The sequence below is a fragment of the Phascolarctos cinereus genome, unplaced genomic scaffold (assembly GCF_003287225.1).
Source record: "Phascolarctos cinereus isolate Bilbo 61053 unplaced genomic scaffold, phaCin_HiC Scaffold_1;HRSCAF=81, whole genome shotgun sequence".
Lineage (NCBI taxonomy): Eukaryota > Metazoa > Chordata > Mammalia > Diprotodontia > Phascolarctidae > Phascolarctos > Phascolarctos cinereus.
Window position 1 is genome coordinate 180076845 of NW_027555514.1, and position 25862 is coordinate 180102706.

A 25862-nucleotide genomic window follows, 5' to 3' on the forward strand; every position below is an offset into this window, starting at 1 on the left:
TCTTTGGTGTCTGTGGGCTGAGAGGTCTGGAAACTTCTACTGCTGCTAATGATTCAGTCTCCCTAAGCCCTGCCCCTAGTTTGCTGGTGCCAGGTCTGTACGGGCATGGTCTGAGATGGATTGTACTCCTCTCTTATCCTGTTGTGACAGACCTTTCCTGCCGACTTTCCAAATTTTCCTGGGCTGGAAATTTGTTTTGTTCCATCTTTTTGTGGATTCTGCTGTTCTAGAATTTGTTTAAAGTCATTTTTAAAGGTATTTGAAGGCGTTTTGAGGGAGAGCTCCGGCAAGTCCCTGCCTTTACTCTGCCATCTTGGCTCTGCCCCCACCACTCTATTTCTTAGCCACTACCAAATAGTTTTGATGATTGCCACTTTATAATATAGTTTTAGACCTGATATGGTTGTCCACCTTCCTTTATATTTTTTTTCATTAATTCTCTAATATTCTTGATGTTTTATTCTTCCAGGGGAATTTTGTTATTATTTTTTCTAGCTCTGTAAAATAATTTTTGGTAGTTTTGATTGGTATGGCACTCAATAAGTAAATTAATGTAGGTAAAATTGTCTTTTTCATTGTATTAGCTTGACCTACCCATGAGCAATTGATATTGTTTCCAGTTGTTTAGATATGATTTTATTTGTGTGAAAAGTGTTTTATAATTGTGTTCATATATTTCCTGAATTTGCCTTGTCAGGTAGACTCCTAAATATTTTATATTCTCCACAGTTATGTTAAATGGAATTTCTTTCTAACTCTTGTTGCTGGGCTTTGTTGGTAATATATAGAAATGCTGATGAATTATTATTATTTATTATGAATATAATTATGAATTTATTTTATATTCTGCAACTTTGCTAAAGTTTTAATTGTTTCAAGTGGTTTTTTAGTTAATTCTCTAGGATTCTCTAGGTAGACCATCATATCATTGGAAAAGAGTGATCGTTTTCTCATTGTCTCTTCTAATTCCTACAATTTCCTTTTCTTCTTTTATTACCAAAGCTAATATTTCTAGTACAATATTATATAACAGTATTATATAACAGATATTGGGCATCCTTGTTTCACCCCTGATCTTATTCAAAATGTTCTAGCTTATCCCCATTATGTATAATGCTTGCTGATTGTTTTAGATAGATACTGCTTATCATTTTAAGGAAAATTACATTTATTCCTATGCTCTCTAGTGTTTCTAATAGTTTCTAATAGGGTGCTATATTTTGTCAAAAGGGTCTGCATCTATTGAGATAATCATATGATCTCTGTTACTTTTGTTATTGATGTGGTTAATTTGCTTATAGTTTTCCTAATATTGAACCAGCCCAGCATTCCTGGTATAAATCCTACCTGGTCACATGTATTATACTCATGATAAATTCCTGTAACCTCCTTGCTAATTCTTTATTTAAATTTTTGCATGAATATTCATTAGGGAACTTGTTCTATAATTTTGTTTCTCTGTTTTCACTTTTCCTGATTTAGGCATTATTAGCACCATATTTGTGTCATTAAAGTAGTTTGGTAGGACCAAAAATTACTATAGAAATATATATTATATAATTATATATATAATATATATATTATATATATACTATACATAATATAATATGTTATATTATATATAAATATATATAAGAAATATATAATAAATAGATCTATAGAAATAATTTTAAAAATACTAAAATGTGGTTCTTGGAAAAGGTTATAAATATTTATAAATGTTTAGATAATCATTATTAAAAAGATCATGCAAAAATTGAATCAATAAAATAGAAAATGAACAAGGTGAACTGTTAATCAAACCAGAAATTTAAAAAACTTAGAAAATACTATGCCCAGTTATATGCTACCAAAACTGGGAACAGAAAAGAAATAAGAGGGATAACTTTATACATATACACACACACATACATATGAAACAGCTAAACTAACAAAGGACTAGAGATCTTAAATGATCCAGTCTTTAAAAAAATAGGATTAGAACTAGCTTATTACTATACATATGAATAAAAAATGTAGGAGTAACGCAAGCACGTACACTCTCACTGTTGTTAATATAGTTCTAGAAATATAGTAACAGCAATAAATTGAGAATCTATTAAAGGTATAAAACTTGGCAGCAAGAATATAAAACTATACCTATTTGCTGATTACTTGATGTTTTCCTTAGAAAATCCTAGGGGAAGCAATAATGTTATGGATTGAATTTTAGCAAGTTTAAGGCCACAAAATAAACTATCAAAAATCAACAAAATGTCTACATATCAATAAATTTTAATAGGCAATGATAGAAAGGGAAATATCATTAAAAATAACTTGTTTAGTCATATCTGATTCTTCATGACTCAATTCAATATTTTCTTGGAAGAGATACTAGAGTAGTTTGCCATTTCCTTGTCTAGGTCATTTTACAGATGAGGAAACTGAGGCAAAGAAGGTTAAGTGACTTGCCCAGGACGTACAAGTAATAAATGTTTGAGACCAGATTTGTACTTAGGAAGATGAGTCTTCCTGACTGCAGGACTGCACTTTATCTACTATGCTACCTAGCTGCACTGAACAAATAATAAAATCCTTCTGGCCTGGTCTGCACTGGCACAACCTGCACTAAACTAGATCTTGCCTGCCAACCTTCCAAGTTGTCTTAGGCTGGAAATTTTTTTCACTCCATCTTTTTGTGGGCTCTGCTGTTCTAGAATTTGTTTAGAGTCATTTTTAAAGATATTTGGAGGGCTCAGGCAAATTCCTGCCTTTACTCCACCATCTTGGCTCGCCTCTCCATTCTTAACTTTTTTATATTTTTGCAATATTCAATTTTGATTCTTTTATGATTATTTTTTCCACTTACATGGTTGTAATAAATATATAGTTTTTTTCATTCTACATGAAATCATATAAGTTTTCCGTATTTCTTTTTATTTATTATATTCATCATTTAATAGAGCATAACCATATTCCATTGCATTTATGTATGACAGATCATTTAGTTACTTCTTAATTGATATAAATATACTTTGTTTGCAATTTCTGTGATCAAAAAAGTGATGCTATGTTATTTTGTTATGTATGGAAACCTTATCAATGATCACCATAGTGTAAAAGCCTAATAATGGAATCATTTCCAAAATGATTATTCCAGTTTATAACTCCGTCAAAATGAGTCAGTGGGCCCATCTTCTCACAATACCTCCAACACTGGTTGTCTATTCAAAGATTTTGTCACCTTTGCCAATGAAGTGAAACTTTAGAATTGTTTCCATTTGCATTTCTCTCATTGTTGATGATCTGGAAATTCCTTTCATGTGATTGTTAAGAATTTGTAATTGTTCTTTTGAGAATTATTTGTTCATATCCATACATCTCTTATCTATGGTGAAAGCCTTTTAGTATAAATACGTAGATATATCTGTGTAAATATATGAAATACACACATATATGTAACATACTAAGAGTTAAAAGTCAAGTAATAGGCTGGGAAAATGAGCAAACAGTGGAAAAAATCCCTGACTGTAGAAAGTTACTGTGGTGACAAGGAAGATCAAAATACATACTCAGAAGAAGACAACAAAGACAAAGCCCCTATATCCAGAGCCTCCAAGAAAAATATGAACTGGTCTCAGGGCATGGAAGAGCTCAAAAAGGATTTTGAAAATCAAATAAGAGAAGGAAAGGAAAAATTGGGAAGAGAAATGAAAGTGATGTAAGAAAATCATGAGAAAAGAATCAATAGCTTGGTAAAGAAGACACAAAAAATACTGAAGAAAATAGCACCTTAAAAAAAAAAAAAGGCCAAATGGCAAAAGAGGTCCAAAAAGCCAATGAGGAGAAGAATGCCTTAAAAAGCAAAATTGGCCAAATGGAAAAGGAGGGCCAAAAGCTCACTGAAGAAAATAATTCCTTAAAAATTAGAATGGAGCAAATGGAAGCTAATAACTTTATACAGTAACTGGGTGGGGGGGAATAGGTTGGAGGGAAATACAGTTAGCAATAGTAACTGTGAAAAAAAATAAAGCATGTTTCTCTGATAATGGCTTCATTTCTCAAATGTATAGAGAACTGAGTCAAATTTATAAAAATAATGGCCATTCCCCAATTGATAAATGGTCAAAAGATATGATCAGTTTTCAGATGAAGTAATCAAAGTTATCTATAGCCATATGAAAAAATGCTCTATTGATTGGAGAAATATAAATTAAAATTACCTCTTACCTATTAGATTGGTTAATAGGACAGAAAAGGAAAATGATAAATCTTGTAGGGGATGTGGGGAAAATGAGACATTAATGCACTGTTGGTGGAGTTATGAATTGATTCAACCATTCTATAGACCAATTTGAAACTATGCCCAAAGGACTATAAAACCACGTATACCCTTTGACTTAGCAATACCACTATCCCAAATGAGATAAAAAACACAAAGGAAAGTGACCTACCTGTACAAAAAATATAGCAGCTCTTTTCTAGCGGCAAAGAGTTAGAAATTGAGGGGATGCCTATCAATTGGGGAGTGGCTGAACAAGTTGTGGTATGTGATTATGATGGAACACTATTGTACTATAAGAAATAATGATCAGGATGCTCTCAGAAAACCTGGAAAGACTTGCGTGGGCTGGTACAAAGTGAAATGTACTGTGTACAAAGAAATAGCAGTATTGTAAGATGATTGGCTGTGACTGACTTAGCTATTTTCAACAGTACACGATCCAGGGGCAGCTAGGTGGTGCAGTGGATAGAGTACCGGCCCTAAAGTCAGGAGGACCTGAGTTCAAATCTGGCCTTAGACCAAACACTTGGCACTTACTAGCTGTGTGACCCTGGGTAAGTCCCTTAACCCCAACTGCCTTAAAAAAAAAATACACGATCCAAGACAAGTCTGACGGACTTATGATGAAAAATGCTGTCTATCCCCGGGGAAATGACTAATGGTGTCTCAAAACAGATTTAAACATATTTTTTAAAACTTTCTTTATTTTCCTTGAGTTATTTTTTGTTCGTGCTTTTTTTTCCCCCAACATGACTATTATGGGTATGTTTTACATGACTACACATGTATAACCTATATTGAATTGCATGCCTTCTCAATGGCAGGGGGGAGGAAGGGAGAAAATTTAGAACTTGAATTGGAATTTGAAAGTTTTAAAAACAAATGTTAAAAATTCTTTTTACATGTAACTGTGGAGAAAAATAAAATAATAAGTAAAAAAAAAGAAATAGAGTGGTGGATCAGTGCTATAGGTTAGGTACATAAGATATAGTAGTAAATGACTATAGTAATCTACTATTTGATAAATTCAAAGACTCCAGCTTCTGGGATAAGAATTCATTATCTGACAAAAACTGCTGTGAAAACTGAAAAGAAAAAAGTATCACAGGAACTAGGCATAGACCAATATCCTATACCAAGATGAGGTCAAAATGGGTACATGATTTAGACATAGAGGGTAAAACTGTAAGCACATTAGGAGAGGAATGAATAGTTTAGCTGTCAGTTCTATGGAGAAGGGAAGAATTTATCATCAAACAAGAGATAAAGAGCGTTATGAAATGCAAGGTGGATAATTTTGATTACATTAAATTAAAAGGTTTTGCACAAACAAAGCCATTGTATCCCAGATCAGAAAGAAAGGAGAAAGCTGGGAAACAATTATTACATCTAGTGTTTCTGACAAAGGCCTCATTTCTCAAATATATAGAGAACTGAGTCAAATTTATAAGAATACAAGTCATTCCCCAGTTGATAATTGGTCAAAGGATATGAAGAGGTAGTTTTCAGATGAAGAAATTAAAGCTGTCTGTAGTCCTATGAAAGTGTTCTAAACCTCTGTTGATTGGAGAGATGTAAATTAAAACAACTCTCACCTCACACCTATGAGATTGGCTAATGTGACAAAAAAGGAAAATGATAGATGTTGGAGAAGATATGGGAAAATTGGAACACTAATGAATTGTTTGTCTGGTTGTGAACTGATCCAACCATTCTGGAGACCAACTTGTGGAACTATGCCCAAAAGCCAACCAAACCATCTGTACCCTTTGATCCAACAGTACCACTAATAGGTCTGTATCCTAGAGAGAACGTGAAAAAGGGATGAAAAATATTTGTAACATTTCTTTTTGTGGTGGCAAAGAACTGGAAATTGTGGGGCTGCCCATCAATTAAGGAATGGCTGAAGAAGTTGTGGTATATGAATATAATGGAATGCTATTTTTCTATAAGAAATGATGAGCAGGAAGATTTTAGAAAAATCTGGAAAGACTTGTATGGTCTGATGCTGAGTGAAATGAACAGAACCAGAACAATGAACTCAGTAACAGCAACATTGGGCAGTGATCAACTATGATAGATAACTCTTCTTGGCAATACAACAATCATAGACAATTCTAAAAGACTCGTGTTGGAAAATGCTGTCCACATCTAGAGAAAAAACAGAGTCTGAATGCAGATCAATGCATGCTCTTTTCACTTTTTTGTGTTTTGTTTTTTGCTTTTCTTTCTTATGGTTCTTCCCTTTGTTCTGATTCTTCTTTCACAATATGACTATTGTGGAAATATGTTTAACATAATTGTACATGTATAACCTGTATCAGATTGCTTGCTGTCTTGGGGAGGGGGAGGGAAGGAAGGGAGGAAGCTAGGGAAGGGAGGGAGAAGGAAGGGAGAAAGGGAGAGAGAAAACTTTGGAACTCAAAGTCTTACAAAAATGAATGTTGAAAACTATCTTTACATGTAACTGGCAAAAAACAAGATAATATTAAGCACAAAATACAAATAAACAGCATTATTAAAATATGCTTTGATCTGTATTCAGACTCCAACAGTTCTTTCTCTGGTGGTGGATAGGATTTTTAATTATATCCTTTGGGATTGTCTTGGATCATTGTATTGCTCAGATTAGCTAAGACTTAGCTAAAAGTTATTCATAGTTGATCATCATTACAATATTGCTGTTATTATGTAAAATATTTCCTGATTCTGCTCACGTCACTTTGCCTCAGTTCATATGAATCTTCCCAAGGCTTTTGGAAACTATCCTGCTCATCATTTCTTATGACAATAATATTCTATCAAGCTCATATACTATAATTTGTTTAGCCATTCACCATTGGATGGGCTTCTCTTCAATTTAAAATTATTTGCCACTACAAAAACAGCTGCTATAAATATGTCTATATATACAGGTTTTTTTTTTCATTTTTCCTTTGATCTCTTTATGATACAGAACTAGTAATAATATTGCTGGGTCAAAGGGTATGCAGTTTTATAGCGTTTTGGGCATAGTTCCAAATTGCTTTCCAGAATACTTGGATCAGTTCACAACCCCAGTAAGAGTGCTTTGGTGTGCCAGTTTTTTCCATATCCTCTCCAATATTTGTCATTTTCCTTTTTTATGTCTTATTACCTTGACTTGGCATCTCTGTTCCCTACTTCATCATTTTTTTGTGTGAAAGTCCCATGTGGTTGTAAAAAAAAGTGTATTTTTTTTAGCAGTCCTATTTAGAAGATGCTACAAGCTTTTTAGCTCTGATTTCTCTAGCTATTTCTTCAGTTCTTTATTATCTTTCTTGGTTATTGTGCTATTATAGTGTCCAAAATAGAAAGGGACATTGAAATATCCTGCCACCATTTCTGCTGGCAAACCATTTAAAGTTCTTGTTTTTCATTTAACAGCATCTGAATTTCCCCATCATTTTCATCAAACTAGTACTGATGTTTACAGGTGTTCTGACCCAGACGAGCAAATGCAGTGCTATACACCAAATCTGTGAAAGCTGCCCACTCCTTTTCTGCACCACTGTTGCCAATTGTATGTTGGCTCAACCTTCCCTCCAAGTCAGCAAGAAACTTTTCCAGCTCAGAGAAGGGCTCTAATCTATTGACATTAATTTTTCTGGGTGGTGATATTCCCTTTGGGCAAAATGACACTTTTGTTGAATGAGAATATTTAGCTTGTAAAGATAGGTCTATGATCAGTCCAGCACTCTGCTCCACACATTGCCTTCATTACTCTCACACCCTATCTCTTCTCCTTACAATCATATAGTCTATTAAATGCCAATGTTTGCTGTGAGGGTGCATCCATGAAGTTTTATTGCCTTTAGGTAAATGGAAGACAGTGTTGGTAATGAGAAAGAAGGTCATGGGATGCACAAGTCTTCAGTAGTAAGTGACCATTGCTGTTGCTGTTTCCAACTCCATTCCTCCCTAAGACTTCCTGCCCATGTTTGATAGTCTGAGCCTACTCTAGCGTTGAAGTCACCCAGAGTCATAAGCTTGTCCTCTTTTGGCACATTGATGATAAGGTTCTCCAGATCTTCATAACATTTTTCTTTGACCACATCAGAGTTCGTCATGGTGGGAGCATAGGCACTGATGATGATGGCATGATGTTTTCCTACAAGCGACAATTACATTGTCATGAGCCTGTCCTTCACTCCTTTTGGTAGGCATACAAGCTTGTTAACTAGATTAGCTTTGACTGCAAAGCCTACACCAGCTTCACAGCGCTCCCCTTTACTGTCACCACTCCAGAAAAACATATATCCAGCTCCAGCTTCAGTCGGCTGGCTTTCATTTGCCAACCTTGTTTTACTCAGGGCTGCTATTTGAATGTGATACCAATGAGTTCTTTTGCAATAAGAGCTGTTTTTCTTTCAGGTGTACTGGATTTTGTGTTGTCTATATAAGTATATATTTTTTTTGTGGGTTTTGACCTCATGATGGGATCCCCACCTGGTGTGGTAATCAGGCCAGAGTTGGGCAAGAAGACAATTCTTAGGGCACCTTTTCAAGCCCCTTCCTCATATCAGAAGGCTAGCAGTGTGATCCTTAAAAGGCTGCTCAGATACTCAGATGGCTGCTAAATCCCACTGCTGCTTCCAGTGAGAAGATGACCCTATGGCCTGGGCCACCTGTGTGCAGGATTATGACTGTAGTTCCCAGTATATCTGTACCTGCTGCTTTGTCACTTGTCTGTCACCACAGGATTTTGATTTAGGTAAAAATGGTAAAATGGTATGGGTGATGTCTTTGGATTGATGCATAAATTGGATTTAAGTGAGGCAGAGTTGCATCAACCTCACTCTGTCCTCCAGAGACATCACAGTCCAGTGGCAGGACAGAATCAGATAACTGGTGATGGCTCAAGATGCAGTGGATGACCTTGGCATCTTCAATGTCTAACCAAGCTTCAAGTGCTTCACAGTGCCTGCTTCAGCTGCCTTCATGGCCATTAAAACAAACTGTTTTCATTAACCCATTCTTCCAGGGGAAGTCTTCACATGCCTGGGGTAGACACCGCCCACAACTCATCAATGGGTTTGAGACGCCTTGGTTACCCTCAACCTGGTTTAGCCTGTCTGACAAAAAAGGTTTATCAGAGTGTGGCCACTGTGCATGCTACAGCTTCTTCAAGCCACAGACGAGAGTTAACTGGAACAGTTGGACACCAAAGGTGTTCTCTGAACACACCCCACACCCTAACACTAGTACTAGTAGTATTGATAATAGCTAGGATTTATGTAGTGCTTACCATGTTCCAGGAAATGTGGTAATTACCTACAAATTTTATCTTACTTGATCCTCATAACAAACCTGGGAAGTAGTCACATTTGATAGTTGAGGAGACTGAAGCAGAGGTTAAGTGACTTGCCCAGGGTCATACAGTAAGTATCTGAGGCTCGATTTGAAATCAGATCTTCCTGACCCCAAGCCTAGCACTCCATCCACTGCACTACCTAGTTAGCTCTTGCATACAATTCTTCTTTTGGAGAGTTTTAAGAAACCATGAGGATCAGAAAAAATGTGTTGTCCTCTGTTTTATTTCTCATGTGACCAAGGCCTTAGTTCACTTCCATTTCTTTGAATCCTTTTTGTCCTTAACACAACTTACCTTGTGTTGTTTTGTTTTTTAAAAATATGAACTACTCACAAACAGATTTTAAGCTTGTTCAGACAGTTTTTAGAGGTGTGATTCAGTGGGGAAAAAATGTATTTTTGTGCTCTATGATCTCAGTTCAAATACCCCTTCTGACAAGTAAAACCTATGTGACCTTAAATGAATAGCTAAACCTCCTTGAAACTCAGTTTCCATATATGGAAAATTAAGAGATTGTACTAGATGGAAATTAAATTCTCTTCTAGCTCTAAGTGTACATATATATTTTTTAAATTTCTAATAGCATGAAAAGATTTGTTGGAAATTTAGTAGACATTGAATAAATACTTGAGAAAAATTAAAAGATATATACAAGTATATATATATACACACAAGTATATATATATATATATATATATATATATATAAAAAATATTATATTATATTGATGTAATGAATAAACTGGAGAATAAGATTCATTTTTTAAAAATCCTCATGAATATTTTAAACAACTTGGTAGGTGTATGACACAGACAGAATTAATAGTTAGAGATCCTAGGAGATAGTAACATGTTATAGTGTCTATCCTAAAATAGGTGAGTATATACTGTTTTTTATCCCCGTTATACAGCCATAAAAAGCACTCAGCATGAATTCCATTTACGTAGGTATAGTACTATGTATGCATGCAGTTATGCTCATGCAACAAAAGCTGTAAACTATAGGCCTTAGCTCACCTCTATCAAAAGGATATAATAATAATAATAATAATTACTTTTTAAAATTACTATAATTATTACTCAAAATAGCATACTCACTTTCACTTGTACACATCCAATACTTTCTCCACTCTGTATCTTTGCTCACTAGTCTTCGTATTATAATTATGGCTCTCTATTTTATTTTTTGAAACCTTATTTGTTCTTCAAAGTTCAGTCAAATTCTCTCCTTTCCACTAAATATTCATATATCCCCACAATTAAAAATGCTACTTCTTTCCCTTAAACTTACATGCCACTTTTTTTACTTTTCTTCTATTCTTAGTATAGTCAATTCTTTCCTATAATTATTGTATTGTTATTACATATTTATTGTTATGTCACATTCTCTCCTTTCTACTAAATATTCAATTCTTTCCTGTAACTATTGCATTATCATTACATATTTATTATGTCACATTCTCTCCTTTCTACTAAATATTCAATTCTTTCCTATAACTATTGCATTGTTATTACATATTTATTATGTCTTACATATCTGTATATTTCTTATGTCTCTACTGTTAGTCCATAAGCTTTACAAAAACAAGAAACATTTCTTAGTCATCTTTCATTTGTCCCCCATGCCTAGACAACACATTGTAATTAAATGATTGTTGCATGAATCAAATTGAGTAGTTGATGTTAAAGTCCTTTGGAATGAAAAAGTGCCATGAAAAATTTTTAAATTAAATTTTATTTTTTTATCAAAAAAATCTGGTTTCTCTCCCTACTTCCACTGAAGCAAAAAGAAAACAAAAATCAATGTTAGAAATATGTTCACTAAAGCAAAATGTATTCCAACATTGGCCATGTCCACAACAAATAAGTCTCAGTCTGTACTCTGAGTTCATCACCTTTTTATCAGGATATAGATATTCAGGTCTCATCATTAGTCCTGTAAATTGTGGTGATTGTTGCTCTGATCAGAGATCCTAAGACTTTCCAACATATTTGCTTTATAATATTGTTTACTTTGTTTCAATTATTCTGGTTCTGCTAATTTCAATCTGCATTGGTTCATGCAAGTTTTCCCAGGTTTGTCTGAAACCATCATCCTCTTCATCATTTCTTATTCCATAATAGTATTCCATTACATTTATATGCCATAATTTGTTTAGTTATTCCCCAATCGATGGGGGCCTCCTCAGTTTCCAGTTCTTTGTTACTTCTAAAAGAGATGCTAATAAATATTTTTGTACATCCTTAGAGAATAAATCCTCCATTAACCAACCAAACATGTTATTCCCTCTCTTCCTTCTCTTTTTATCTTATTTCTGTCCTGTTTTCCTGTTGAATGAACTGCATTTCTGTACTCAATTATGTGTGTATATCTAACTGCCTTTTGACTAGTTCATATGAGAATGAATTTCAGATGTCATGTATTTCCCCCACCCCTTCTTCATTTTATAGACTTCTGCTTAAACATCCTGATTATATGAGATTCTTCCCCCTTTTCTGACATTCCCCCTCTTAATGTTTCATCTTCCTCTTGCTTTCTATACTTAATTTAAGATCATCATAACATGATAGAACCATTCCCATGTCCTGTGTCTTATTAGTTTGATTTGAAGGCCCAACATGCTAGGAAAGTTAAGATAGGAAAACCATATGCCATTGCCCAATATTAAAATGTAAAACATGTATCCTTATTAGTATGATGGTTCATTCATGTTTACCTTTTTATGTTGTACTTGACATCAAAATTTCTATGAAGATCTGGCATTTTCATTAGGAATGGTTGGAAATCCTTGGTTTCAGTAAAGATCCATTTCCCCTTTAATTTTTACTCATTTTTTCTTTATAAATATTCCTGGCAATAAGCCTATGCTTTGTTTTCTAGAATTTCATATTCCAAGCACTCTGATCTTCTGTAGGATCATTGCTAAATCATGTCAGATCTTGACCATGGTTCCATGTATTGCAGCCCAGAGATATTGCAAGCAAATGTAAAAAGAAAGAAATAATAAATGCACCTTTACAGAACAAAAGTGCAAAAAAAAAAAGTAGTTATCGGTATCAGGGAACAAAAACAAAAGATCCAAAACCAAATGGAAATTTAGCAATGAAATCTTAAATAATGAATAGATCAAAGGATATAAATAGGAACTTTTCAAAGAAATCAAAGCTATCTATATTCATATGAAAAAATGCTTTAAAGTACTATTGATTAGAGAAAGCAAATTAAAAGAATTCTGAGGAACAGCCTCATCCCTATCAGAAATAATAAATGTTGGAGGATTGTTGATAAAATAGGTATGCTAATAAACTGTTGGTAGAGTTGTGAACTGATCCAACCATTTTGGAGAACAATTTGGAACTAGCTCCCATTTATCAATTGGGAAATGGTTTTTATTTTTATAAATTTGACTCAGTTCAGTTTTTTTGGGGGGGTGGGGGCAGTTAGGCAATGGGGTTAAGTGACTTGCCCAAGGTCACACAGCTAGTGTTATGTGTCTGTGGCTGTATTTGAACTCAGGTCCTCCTGAATCCAGGGCTGGTGCTCTATCCACTGCTTCACCTAGCCACCCTGATTCAGTTCTATCTTGTTGTTGTTTCATTCAGTTATTTTCAGTCATGTCCAAATCTTTATGATCCTATTTGGGGTTTTCTTGGCAAAAACACTGGAGTGGTTTGCTGTTTCCTTCTCCATCTCACTTTATGGATGAAGAAACTGAGACAAACGTGGTTAAGTGACTTGCCCAGAGTCGCAGAGCTAGTAAGTGTCTGATTCCAGATTTGAACTCTGGAAGATGAGCCTTCCTGACTCCAGGTCTAGCACTCTATCCATTGCCCAGCTGCCCAGTATATATACATACATACATACATACATACATACATACATACATACATACATACATGCATGCATGCATACACACACACACACACACACACACACACACAAATTCTGATTAGAGTAAGGGTCAAGGGTTGCCTATCAACTATCGTTTTCTCCTCCACTATAAAAGCTCTTCCCTATGCACCTCTTTTATGTGAGAAAAAATTCTCCATTATACATCTTCCTTGCCACTTCTCCCAGTGAACCCCACTTTCCTATCATATATTTTTTGGAGATCAGTCCAACATAATTGACTCATATCCATGTCCTCTGTCTATGCAAACTCCTTTCAACTGCCCTGATAATGATAAAATTCTAAGTAATCACTTGTAACATCTTTCCATTTAGTAATGAAAACAATTTAGCTTTATTGAAGCCCTTATGATTACTTTTTCATGTTTACCTTTCTATGTTTCTCTTGAGTCTTGTGTTTGAATGTCAAATTTTCTATTCAGCTCTGATCTTTTCATCAGAAATGCTTTAAAGTCCTCTATTTCATTAAATATACAGTTAATCCCCTGAAAGATTATGCTCAGTTTTTCTAGGCAGAGTATTCTTGGTTGAACTCCTAGCACCTGTCACTTCCAGAATATTATATTTCAATCTCTCTGCTCCTTTTAAGGTAGAAGCCACTAAATTTCATATAATCCTGACTGTGGCTTCATGGTATTTGAATTTATTTCTAACTGCTTGAAATCTTTTTCTTTGACTTGAGAGTTCTAGAATTTGGCTACAGTATTCTTCAGATTTTCATTTAGGGATCTCTGTCAAAAGATGATCAAGTGGATTCTTTCAATTTTTGTTCTGCCTTCTTGTTCTAGAATGTCAGGGCAGTTTTCATGTATAATTTCTTGAAATATGATTTCTACTTTATATTTTTTATCATGGCTTTCAGATAGTCCAATAATCCTTAATGTATCTTTCCTCATTCTAAATTCCAGGTAACTTATTTTTTTTCTGATGAGATAGTTCATAGTTTCTTTCATTTTTTTCATTCTTTTAACTTTGTTTTATTTTTTTCTTGATGTCTAATGAAGTCATTAGCTTCCACTTCGCAATTCCAGTTTTAAAAGAATTTTTGTACATCCCTTTCCATTTGGCCTATTCTGCTTTTTAAGTAGTTCTTTCTCCAGTGAATTTAATGTTTTAAGTATAATTTGAGTTTAATATACATTCTTATATGCTAGTGGTAAATAAATGAATGTACTATATACATATATGTATATATACTATATACATATATATGTCTTTATATCATTGTCTTTATATCTTTGCCACTAAACCAATTCTGTTGTTAATGTTATTTTCTTCAGTTTAATTTTTGTCTTTTTTATCAAACTGCTAATTCTCTTTTCCTATTTTTCTTGCATTATTTTAATTTCTCTTTCCAAATTTTCTTCTACCACTTTTATCTCTTTCTTTAACTATTACAGGAATGCTTTTTGGGCTTGGATACAATCAGCATTTTTCTTTGAGGGGCTTTGTTTGTAAATGTCTTCACATTGCTGTCTTCTTTGGAATTTATTTCTTAGTCTTCCCTGCCATCATAGTAGCTTTTTCTCGTTAAGCTTCTTTTTTGTTTTTTACTCATTTTTCCAGCTTATTTCTTGAATTTAAACTTTATATTAGAGTTGAGCTCTTCTCACCTGGGTGTGGGAAAACACTATCTCAAGTTTCAGGCTTTTCATGCTGCTATTTCAGAGCCAGTTCTGGGGGTTGGCAATTTTTTGATGCTTCCAAAGTGGTGTGATACTGGGAGAAGTATGATCACTTCTCTCCTGGTCTGCACCCAGGAAGGACCCCTGCTGTCCTGCAGCCACAAGTGCTAATGCCTTCTTTGCCTTAGAACTACAGTCAGGGTCCCTGCTCCCTTTTGACCAACCACAAGGCTCTTCTCTACCATAGAACTGTGACCCAGAACTGAATATGCAATCAGTAACAGTTGTACCCAGTGTACTCCCCCCCAATCTTTTTCTGATCAATTGTCTGTCCCACTTAACTGTCTCTCAGCTGAGAGATCCCAGAGTTGCTATGGTAACTGTTGCAGCCTTGTATTTGTGGGCTCCAGATATTTCCACCCTGATGTCATAAACTTCTCCTGCCAACCTCCTAAGTTTTCCTAGGCCAGAAGAGTATCTTACCCTGACTTTTCATTAGTCTGTTCCTCTAAAATTTCGTTTGGGATATTATTTTAAAGTTATTTGGAGGGTAATGTTTGTGAGATCTGCTGGGTAGCCTCTAATCCACCATCTTTGCTCTACCTCTTCTTCAAACTTTAGTGTTCAGAAGATAAAGACTGATAATCTTTTAGACAATCTGATTATAAAAAAGAGGCTAGAAAATCAAATCAATAAAATCACAAGCAAAGTAAAATCGTAACAAAACCAAACAAAATTTTTAAAAAATGATACACAATTTTTGTGGTTACATGTGAAAAAAACTTAGAACACAAAAAAGAGGAATAACTTCAGAAATGTAAAATACTGAGATTGACAGAAGACCAAATACAGATCTTAAATAATGCAATAGCAGAAAAGAAGATAAAAGTTGCTATAAAGGAAGCACCAAACAAAAAGAAATTCCTGGACCATATGGCTTCCCAAAATTCCATGACATTTTTAAATAACAATTACTACCCCTACACACATTATTCCCAAAAGTTGAGAAAGGAAGGACCATACCAGAATCTTTTTATAAAACAAACATTTTGTTGTTGAGTCATTTCAATTATGTTCAACTCTTTGTGACTCCATTTGGGATTTTCTTGGCAAAGATACTGGAGTGATTTTCTGTCTCCTTCTCCAGCTTATTTTATAGATGAGGAACTAAGGCAAACAGGATTAAGTGATTTGCCCAGTATCACACAGCTAGTAAGTGACTGAGGTCAGTTTTAAATTCAGGTCCTCCTGACTCCAGAGCCATCATTCTATGCACTGAGTGATAAACCAACATTACTTATGTATACTGATTCAAAAATTTGAAATAAAATTCTGGATAGTTTCTTGAAAGATGATGTCTAGGCTCTGATCATTGCTTTCAGGTAGTCTAATAATTTTAAAATTCTCTCCTAGATCTGTTTTCCAGGTCAGTTGTTTTTCCAATGAGATATTTCATATTGTCTTCTATTTTTTCATTCATTTGATTTTGTTTGTTTCTTGATTTTTCATAAAGTCATTAGTTTTCATTGCTTAATTCTAATTTTTAAAGAATTGTTTTTTTTTTTTCAGTGAGCTTTTGGACCTCCTTTTCCATCTGGCCAATTCTACTTTTCAAGGCATTCTTCTCCTCTTTGGCTTTTTGGACCTCTTTTACTATTTGGCTCAATATGTTTTTTAAGGTGTTATTTTCTTCAGTATTGTGTGTCTGTGTGTGTGTGTCTCCTTTACCAAGCTGTTGACGTATTTTTCATGATTTTCCTGCATCACTCTCATTTTGCTTCCCAATTTTTCCTCTACTTCTCTTACTTGATTTTCAAAATTATTTTTGAGCTCTTCCATGGCCTGAGACCAATTCATATTTTTCTTGAAGGCTTTGGATGTAGGACTTTGACTTAATTGTTTTCTTCTGAGTATGTATTTTGATTTTCCTTGTTACCATAGTAACTTTCTATGGTCAGATTTTTTTTCTATTGTTTGCTCATTTCCCATCCTATTACTTGACTTTTAACTCTTCGTTTAAGTAAGGCTCTGCTTCCAGGGTAGAGGGTGCACTGTCCCAAGCTTCAGGGGTTTTGTGCAGCTGTTTTCAGAGATACTTCTAGGTACCTGTAAGTTTTCAGCTCTTCCAATGTAGTATGATTTAAGGAGTGGTGTTTACTACTCTCCTTGCCTGTGCTTTGGTCTATAAGTGACCAGAAGCATTCTTTTCTGTCCTGGAACTATGAGGAGGTTCCCCTCTCCACTGTGGCCTTAAACTCTGGTGTGCTAGTGCACCTCCTTGCCCTGGGACTGCCACCCAGGACTGTGACTTGCTTCCAAGTATGGGCAAAACAACAAAGTCCTGCCCCCAGTGATAGTAAAGAGACCTCTGTAATCTCCTTCTGACCAGTTATTTGACCCCCTTGACATCTGTGAGTTGAGAGCTCTGGAAGCAGCCACTGCTGCTGATTCAGTGGCTCCCAAAGCCTGTTCCTGCTTTGCTAGGGCAGGGGCTATGCTGGTGTAGCCTGTGCTTGACTGTGCTCATTCTCACCCAGGTGGAAAAGACCTTTCCTTCTGACCTTTTAAGTTGTCTTGGGCTGGAAAAGTGTTTCACTCCATCTTTTTGTGGGGTCTGTTATTCTAGAATTTGTGTAGAGTCATTACTTAAAGGTGTTTGGAGGGATCTGAGGAAGAGCTCAGGAGAGTCCCTGCCTTTACTCTGCCATCTTGGCTCTGCCCTGAAATAAAATTCTGTAAAACAGACTACAGTAATTTATCCAAGAAGTTATTCATTATGACGAAACTGATTTTAGGCCAAGCAGGCAAGGATGGTCAATATTAGGACAACAGTCAGCATAATTAATCATATTAAAAACCCAAACATCCCAAAATACATCATTATCTCAATAGGTACAGAAAAATACTTTCATGAATTACATTTATGTTTTAAAATAAACCTACAAAATATAAATTTAGAGAGCTCTTTTCTTAAAAATATCTTAATGATCATCTATCTAACACCAAAAGCAAGGATCACATGCTATGGGGATGTGCTAGAACTTCTTCCAATGAATATATGAAGAAAGAAAGAAGTTCATGCTCTCCACTAATTTTTGATATTGTTATAGAAATGCTAGCATTACAAAAAGATAAAGAAATTAAAGATATACTGATAGGTAAAAAGGAGAAAAAAAATCCTCCCTGTTTTCTAATATAGTGGCATACTTGGAAAATCTAAGGCACCAGCAAAAATACTCGTTGAAAGAATTAATAGCTTCAAGAGATTTCCAGACTACAAACTAGCACTCAAAAATTAACTGCCTTTTAATATAATAATGACAAAAACTCAAGAGGCAATAATGGAAAGGGAAATCCCATTCAAAATAACTACAAAAATACAGTAAGTGTCTGGGGATTAACTTGCTAAACTGACAAAATTTGTATAGATTCAATTTAAAAGCGCTCCTTATGGAAATCAAGAACAACTTAAATATCTGGAAAAAGAATTCAGTACTCATGGTTGGTCCATGACCGTATAATAAAAATGACAGCAATATCAAAGTTAATTTGTACTTTTCATGCTATACCAATCAAATTATAAAAGGGATACTTTATGCAACTTGATAAAATAATACAATTCATTTAGAAAAAAAAAAAATCTAGAATATCAAGGGAAATGAGGAAAAGAACTAAGGAAGAAAGGGGAATAGCATTTCCAGACCTAAAACTATATTATAAAGGAACAATCATCAAAACTATCTTGTACTGGTTAAAAAATGAAGAATAGATCAATTCAATGCACTAGACAAAGCACAATCAGAAACAATGGAACTCAATAACCCAGTGTTTGATAAAGCCAAAAACATGAATTACTTAGGGAAGAAGCCTTTATTCAATTAAAAAAAAAACTACTGGGAAACTAGAAAGATACCTAGCAGTAATTACACCTTATACCATATTCCACAATATATATAGCTATGTGACCTTAATGTTAAAGATCATACTATAAAAAAATTAAACAAGAAACAAATAACATACCTCTCATAGCTATGGGTAGGAGATATATTCTTAATCATACAAGGGATAGGGACAATTACAAAAGATAAAAATAGACAACTTTAAGCATATAAAACTAAAAAGCTGTACTCAGATAAAAATTAATGTACCTACGATAAGAAGAGAATCAGTCAAATAGAGAAAAGATCTTTGTATCAAATTTTTGTGGCAAAGAGTTGATATACAAGATATTACATGTGTGTATATATGGGCATGTACATATGTATACACACATAGATGTGTATATATACATATATGAGATGAGTCATATCTTTCAAATCTCATGTATCCACACCTACATATATGTTTGTGTGTATACATACATGCCACCTCCTATATTCTGTATATCAAATATATGTATATGTGTGTAAGTATGTATGTATGCATACATGTTTACATATACATATACATATATACACATAATATACTTGTATGTGTATAGATACCAATAGATAATTGGACAAAGCATATAAAAATAGTTCTCAAAAGAATTGCGGAGCATTCATGACCACATGAAGAAATACTCCAAATCATTAATAATAAGGGAAAATCAATAAAGCAATCCTGAGCCTTGATGTTGCATCTTGAAAACTGGAAATAATGATAAAAAATCACAATAGTGTTGGAGGAGTTGTGAAAAGAGAGTCACACTGCTTCATTGTTGTTGGAGTTGTAAACTGATGCAACCATTTTGGAAAGCAGTTTGGAATTATACAAATAAAATTACTAAAATTGCATTGCTCCAGAGATTCCCCTACTGGGCTTATGTCCCAAGGATGCCATTGATAAGAAGAAAGTCCCTATATATACCAAAAATATTTATAGCAGCACTTTTTTCTGATAACAAAGAATTAGAAATAAAGTAGATGCTCAGTGATTGAGGAATGACTCAACAAATTGTAGTTCATGAATGTGATGGAATATAACTATTCTGTAAGAAGTGATCAATATAATGAATATGGAGATGCATAGAAAGATCTATAAGATCTGATGTAGAGTGAAGTTATGCAGAGACAAGAAAGCAACATACATAATAATTTGATGTTCAATTGTTTCAGTCAAATCTGACCCTTCATGACCCTGTGGACCTCTGTCAATGGGCTTTTCTTAAGAAAGATGCTGGAGTGATTTGCCATTTCCTTCTCTAGTGACAAATAGAAGTTAAGTGACTTGTTCAAGGTCACACAGCTAGGAAATTTCTGAGGCTGGATTTGAACTCAGGTGTTCTTGACTCCAGCTTCAGCACTCTTCCACTGAGCCACTTAGCTGCTCCCATATATAATAATTACAACAATGTCAATGGAAAGAACACACACACACAGAGAGAGCAAAAGTAAATGGGTGCGGTTATAAAGACAAAGAATGACATGAGACAAAAGTTTTGAGAGTATGCTCCCAACCCACAGCTTTATGGAGATGGAAGTCCATAGGTGTTGCACAATACACATGTTTTAGAATTTTTTTAATGTAATGATTGGTTATGCTGATTTTCCTCTTCTTTTTTTCGTATTAGAGTGCTATCTCTTGAGGAAGAAGGCCTAAATTTGCATCTTACATATGATGTAAGCTGTATGTACATATGGTATAAGATGTAGCTATCTGAGCCTGGCAAAGTCATTTAGCCCTTTTCCATCTTATTTTTTCCATCTGTAAAATGACAATAAAAATATAACCTATAATTTTGGGATATTTGTGTGTGTGTGTGTGTGTGTGTGTGTGTGTGTGTGTGTGTGTATAAGTAAAGTTTTTTGGAAACCTTAAAGTCTTAATGTAAATCTTAGTTGTTATAATGATTGATGATGATAATGATGATGATGATGGTGATGATTGAAAAGTTACAGAATTTGGAACTTGTTTGATTAATAAAAATCATAATTATCTGTTAAAATGTGTGTCCTAATGCTTTGGTGTCACACAAAGGGATCACCTGGGAGGATATCTCAAGTATATCTCAAGAAAGCAGTTTTTATAAACTCCAAGTTATTGCTGCAAGACAGAAATTCCTAACTGAGGATTCATATTCAACACAGAGAGAGTTAGAATATTTTCACTTGGGCTTCTCCCTCTGATCATCAAACTGAATCTGTAACACTGTAGGAAGCTAACTTGACTGGCACTGAATCATGCATCTGCCATTATAGAGAGCCTGGTTTGAAAGGAAACTATTCCATGTCTGGGGGTGGGGGAAAAGAGGGCGTGGATGAGCAAAGAAAGTGGCACCCAAAAGGAGTAGCCCTACGTACATAAAGTTGATAGCATGGGGGCAATGACTTAACTGTACTTGTCTATTTTACCTACCTGCCTTGGAGCAAGAAGCACTATTTGCAGGCAATAATGAATTATGAGAGTAGAAAACTTATAACAGGAGACCATAGGACCTTAGATTGAACTGTATAATGGTCCTCAGAATTAGAGCTTTTTGTTCAGTGTTTCACATGTTGGTATGTCTTGCATCTATGACCTAGGAGAGCAGGAATTGCCAAGGGCTAGAATAAGCTAACATGATTCCTCCCCTCTCTAGTTAATGTTATGTAGAAGGCTGCAACTCCAGTTAATCCTTCAGTCCTTTTTCTCCCTATCATCTGTTCTGGAAGACCTTCATCTGTAGTGTCCCATACTCCAAAATGTCAATTAGTGAATAGGAGTTCTAGTTGCAGAAATATTAACATATTCCTATTTTGTGCCTCCTGTTTGCTTTGATTGGCCCATTTAAAATATATCCTCAAAATATTTTTTGTAATATAATTGCTCTAGGACAAGTTGCAAATGTTTCAGGAAAAAAAATAACATTTTCTAGCAATGGAACTATATAAACATTAATTTAACTGCTTAGTCTTTTCTTGCTCAACGGATATGTTTATTTTTCTTTAGCTTATTTTGTGTGACCAGTTTGCATGGCAAACAGTCTCTTTGCTTTTTGCTTACTCAAAAAGAATGAAACAAATTCATCACTCTTAATGAAATTTCTTTTCTTATTGAAATATTTTTTATTGATGCCTATGTTCAGCTTTATGTCATATGCTTTTTATAGGTTGAGGAGTGATTAATTTTGGTTTTTTGCAAGTTTATTTAATATTTATTTATCTGTTTATGTAATGATTTGTGATTTAATCAGTTTGAGGAACTCCCAGCATGGAAACTCCTTCTAAACAAATTTGTTTCAGTAAGTCATAACTTATAGTGTTAGAGAGAGAGAGAGAGAGAGAGAGATGCCTGAAGCACTGAGACTTGTGATTTACACACGATCCCACAGCTGCAAGGTATCAGAGGCAGGACTTTAACCCAGGTATTCATGAATTGAAGACAAGCTTTCTATACATTTCACCACAATTAATTTTCGAATATTATATATATTTTTCTTTCATTTGTCGTGAGCAAGGAAGTCATGTGATTTCAGACTATTTTCCCTTGATATGTAAATGAATTCCTGAAAGATTGTTTAATGTTTTAGTTCTAATGTTGACCATCATGTTTCTGGACAAGTTAACTTTGGAATTTATCTCTCAAAGATATGTGTGTCCTATTACTTTGTATCTGATGTGCTGCTTCCCAAATTCCAAGGAGATTTCTTTATATGATTTTCTGAATTGTGCTATTCAGGCTTTTAAAATTTTAATATTTATTTTATATTTTTTTGCTTTTTAACCTATGATTCTCAGATAGTTTCTGAGCAGTTTGTCTTCAAGGAGAGTTGCCTTGGCTTATATAGGTCTCAAATTTTCCTTTAATCTTGACTTTCACTTTTGTTCTGACAATCTCTTGTTTTGGGTTTTGTTTTTTAATCACTGCATTTTTTTTTTGTTCAGTCTGTGGTTCTTTGTTTCTGTCTCTGTCTCTCTTTGTTTCTTTCTGTCTGTCTGTCTGTCTCTCTCACTCTCTCTCTCCTGAAAAAGCATGTTATAATGTAAATTATAGTAAATTAAGACTCCAGAGATGGGTTCAGATCTCAGCTCTACAACCTTCTGACTGACCTTATGACTACCAATTTATGAGACAATCCCATCTATGGAATCTTTTAATGAAAATATGAGTAGAAGGCATACTTGATGAAACCATGATCAAGGAATAGACAGACTACCACACATCTTCACCATCACACAAATGATTGAAAAATACACAAAGGAAGGGCAGAAGGGAAAGGGAAAAGGAAAGTAGAGAGGAGGTGGCCCTGCCCAGATTGGGAAGGTGAAGGGAGCTGCCATGACAGCGGAGCTGTAGGTTATACTGATCAGTTATAGTACCAATGCCTTTCCTGGAGAATACAACCTTGTCTTTTACAACTATTCTGTCAATGTTATGTAGATGGAAAACCTGTGAATTTAGATATATCTGCTACAGCAGTCCAAGAAGATTGTGACGTATTAAGTCCCTTATCCTGTCCACAAACAAATGCATTCTTAATTTGCTTTTCCCTTGTGAGTACTGCATCATTTGAAAAAGTCCATGCAAAGTGGTATCCTAAAGTGTGACACCATTGTCCTAACACTCCCATAATTCTAATGAGCAACAAACTTGACCTTAGAGATGATTAAGACATGATTGAGAAACTAAAGGAGAAGAAACTGTCTCCAGTTACTTACCCACAGGGCTTAGCCATGGCAAAGGAGATTGGTGCTGTAAAGTATCTGGAATGTTCAGCTCTCACACAGCAAGTCCTCAAGACAATGTTTGATGAAGCTGTTAGAGCAGTTCTTTGCCCACCCACTGTCAAGAAGAGGAAGAGAAAATGTCAGCTGTTGTAAATGTTACAGCTCTGCCCTATTTCCCTTTGAACTTTTGTAAGGTTTGCTTAAAGAGTGGAGCATTCACTCAATGCCAAGTTTTTGTTATAAATTAGTTTCTTTCCATAAAACCTTCTGAACCAATCAATAATTTCATGATTTTGTTTAAAGTGTTAGAGAAAGGTTTTTTTTCCCATTCTATTACAACTAAATCCTGAAAAAGACAAACCTACTTAATGCCTTATTTTTCAAAAGCCCTGTTCCTGCTCAGATTAAGTGTTGCCAAAACGTCCACTAAACTAAGTTGCATTGTTCTATGAACACTAAGCACTAAATTATTTTAAAGACCTCTGTATTTAAGAATACTTTAATTTCTGTTAGTAGGAAATGCAAAAATACTTTCTCACTCATTTTTCAGATATATGACTACAGTATACTTAGTAAAAATGTTTAATGCATTGAATAATTTATCAACCCATGTTCATTATATAACATCATACTGTACATCAGAATAGAATGTGTATAACCAAACTGTAGTCTTTGGATCGATCTTTTGCATTCGCAGTAAAGATTCTTCTAAGAATTAAGCTCTTCCTGTAATTTCAAACAGAAATCCTATGTGTGTCTTTGTTAATGGAGAATTCTCCTCTTTAACAGCAATGTTTTGGGTCGGATTATTTGAAATACTTGGTTTCGCCAAGGAATAGAGACAGTATTTTGACATACTGTGGAACCTAGGATTAATTTGCACTACATTGTATACTGAAGATTATAAAATTGAATAAATTTTGTCATAGATAAAAAGTTTAGAAAGAAGAACAGTTAATATCTGTCAAAGGCAGTAGATAAGAAAGGTAGATATTCTAGGTAAGTGTTTTGTTTCTAAGATTTTTTTTTCTTTTTCTTCTTTTTCCCTCCCCCTAAGTAAGGCATTCATTCAATACAATTCTGAACTGGTCATTCCCACGGTTGTGAACTTAGTAAATGCTTTTTTTCATCAAACCCGTTCTTACTAAGCAATATTACTCTGCTTGTATTTTAAAATCTTTCTGATTATGTATTAAAACTTTGCATTTTTGTAATTTAGAAAAAGCGTATTCTTTTCATATTACTTTGTTCCAACTACTATGTGTTTTCTTTAATCTTTTTTTTTAGTAATGGAGTGTAAAAATTATGTGATGAAGCTTTAAGAAACTTTTTTTTAATATACAAAATATGAACCTTCTTAAACATCACTGTATTGCCAGGTTAACAACACTGTAACACTACTGATGTTGACCCTGTTTTTGACCTCACTTATATGTACACATGCTTTCTATTGCTTTTCCTAGTAACTTGATCTCGGGCCTGTGAGGTTCTGTCAGCTTAGTGCTAATGCTAACAATGTTCTGTACATCCTAAACACTGGCAAGAATACACAATATTGAACTACAACCTTTCAACCACTAGAACAAAATTTTGAAGATTCAAAAGTTGCAAAATTGTATGATGTTTTTACATCGATCTGGTTGTTAATGTAATTAGCAGTGTGTTTTGAATGTAGGATTTAATAAATCCTTGAATCACGTTAAAAAAAGTACACAAAGAAGAAATGACTTACTTTTTTTTTCACAATAAAAAGGCATTTCAAAAGAAAATTCTACCTTAAAGGATTTCCTGCAACAAGGTGTATACGTTATACGTTTCGAAACCACATGAGATCCCCTGAAAGATATAACAGACACAGTTTTCTTCAGTTAATATGATTAGTATTACCAAGAAAGAGATAAAATAGCAAGATGTAAGCTTGTCTGAAGATAACTAATAAAAACAATAGTAATATATGCTAAATTAGTAAAATGAAGATATTTTCATCAAAATAATTTCTTTTTAAATATGATCAAAAGCACATCCATAACTCTAGCAGCACTTTAATGAGAGAAATTCTAAAAAACTTTCTTAAGTTTAGATGTGAAACAAAGATACCTTATTCA

The 25862-nt window shown here is 34.3% G+C and overlaps 1 pseudogene; it reads left to right on the forward strand.

Moving 5' to 3' along the window:
- Positions 1-8896: 8896 nt before the first annotated feature.
- Positions 8897-23910, forward strand: LOC110213765 (ras-related C3 botulinum toxin substrate 1 pseudogene; annotated as a pseudogene).
- Positions 23911-25862: the final 1952 nt, after the last annotated feature.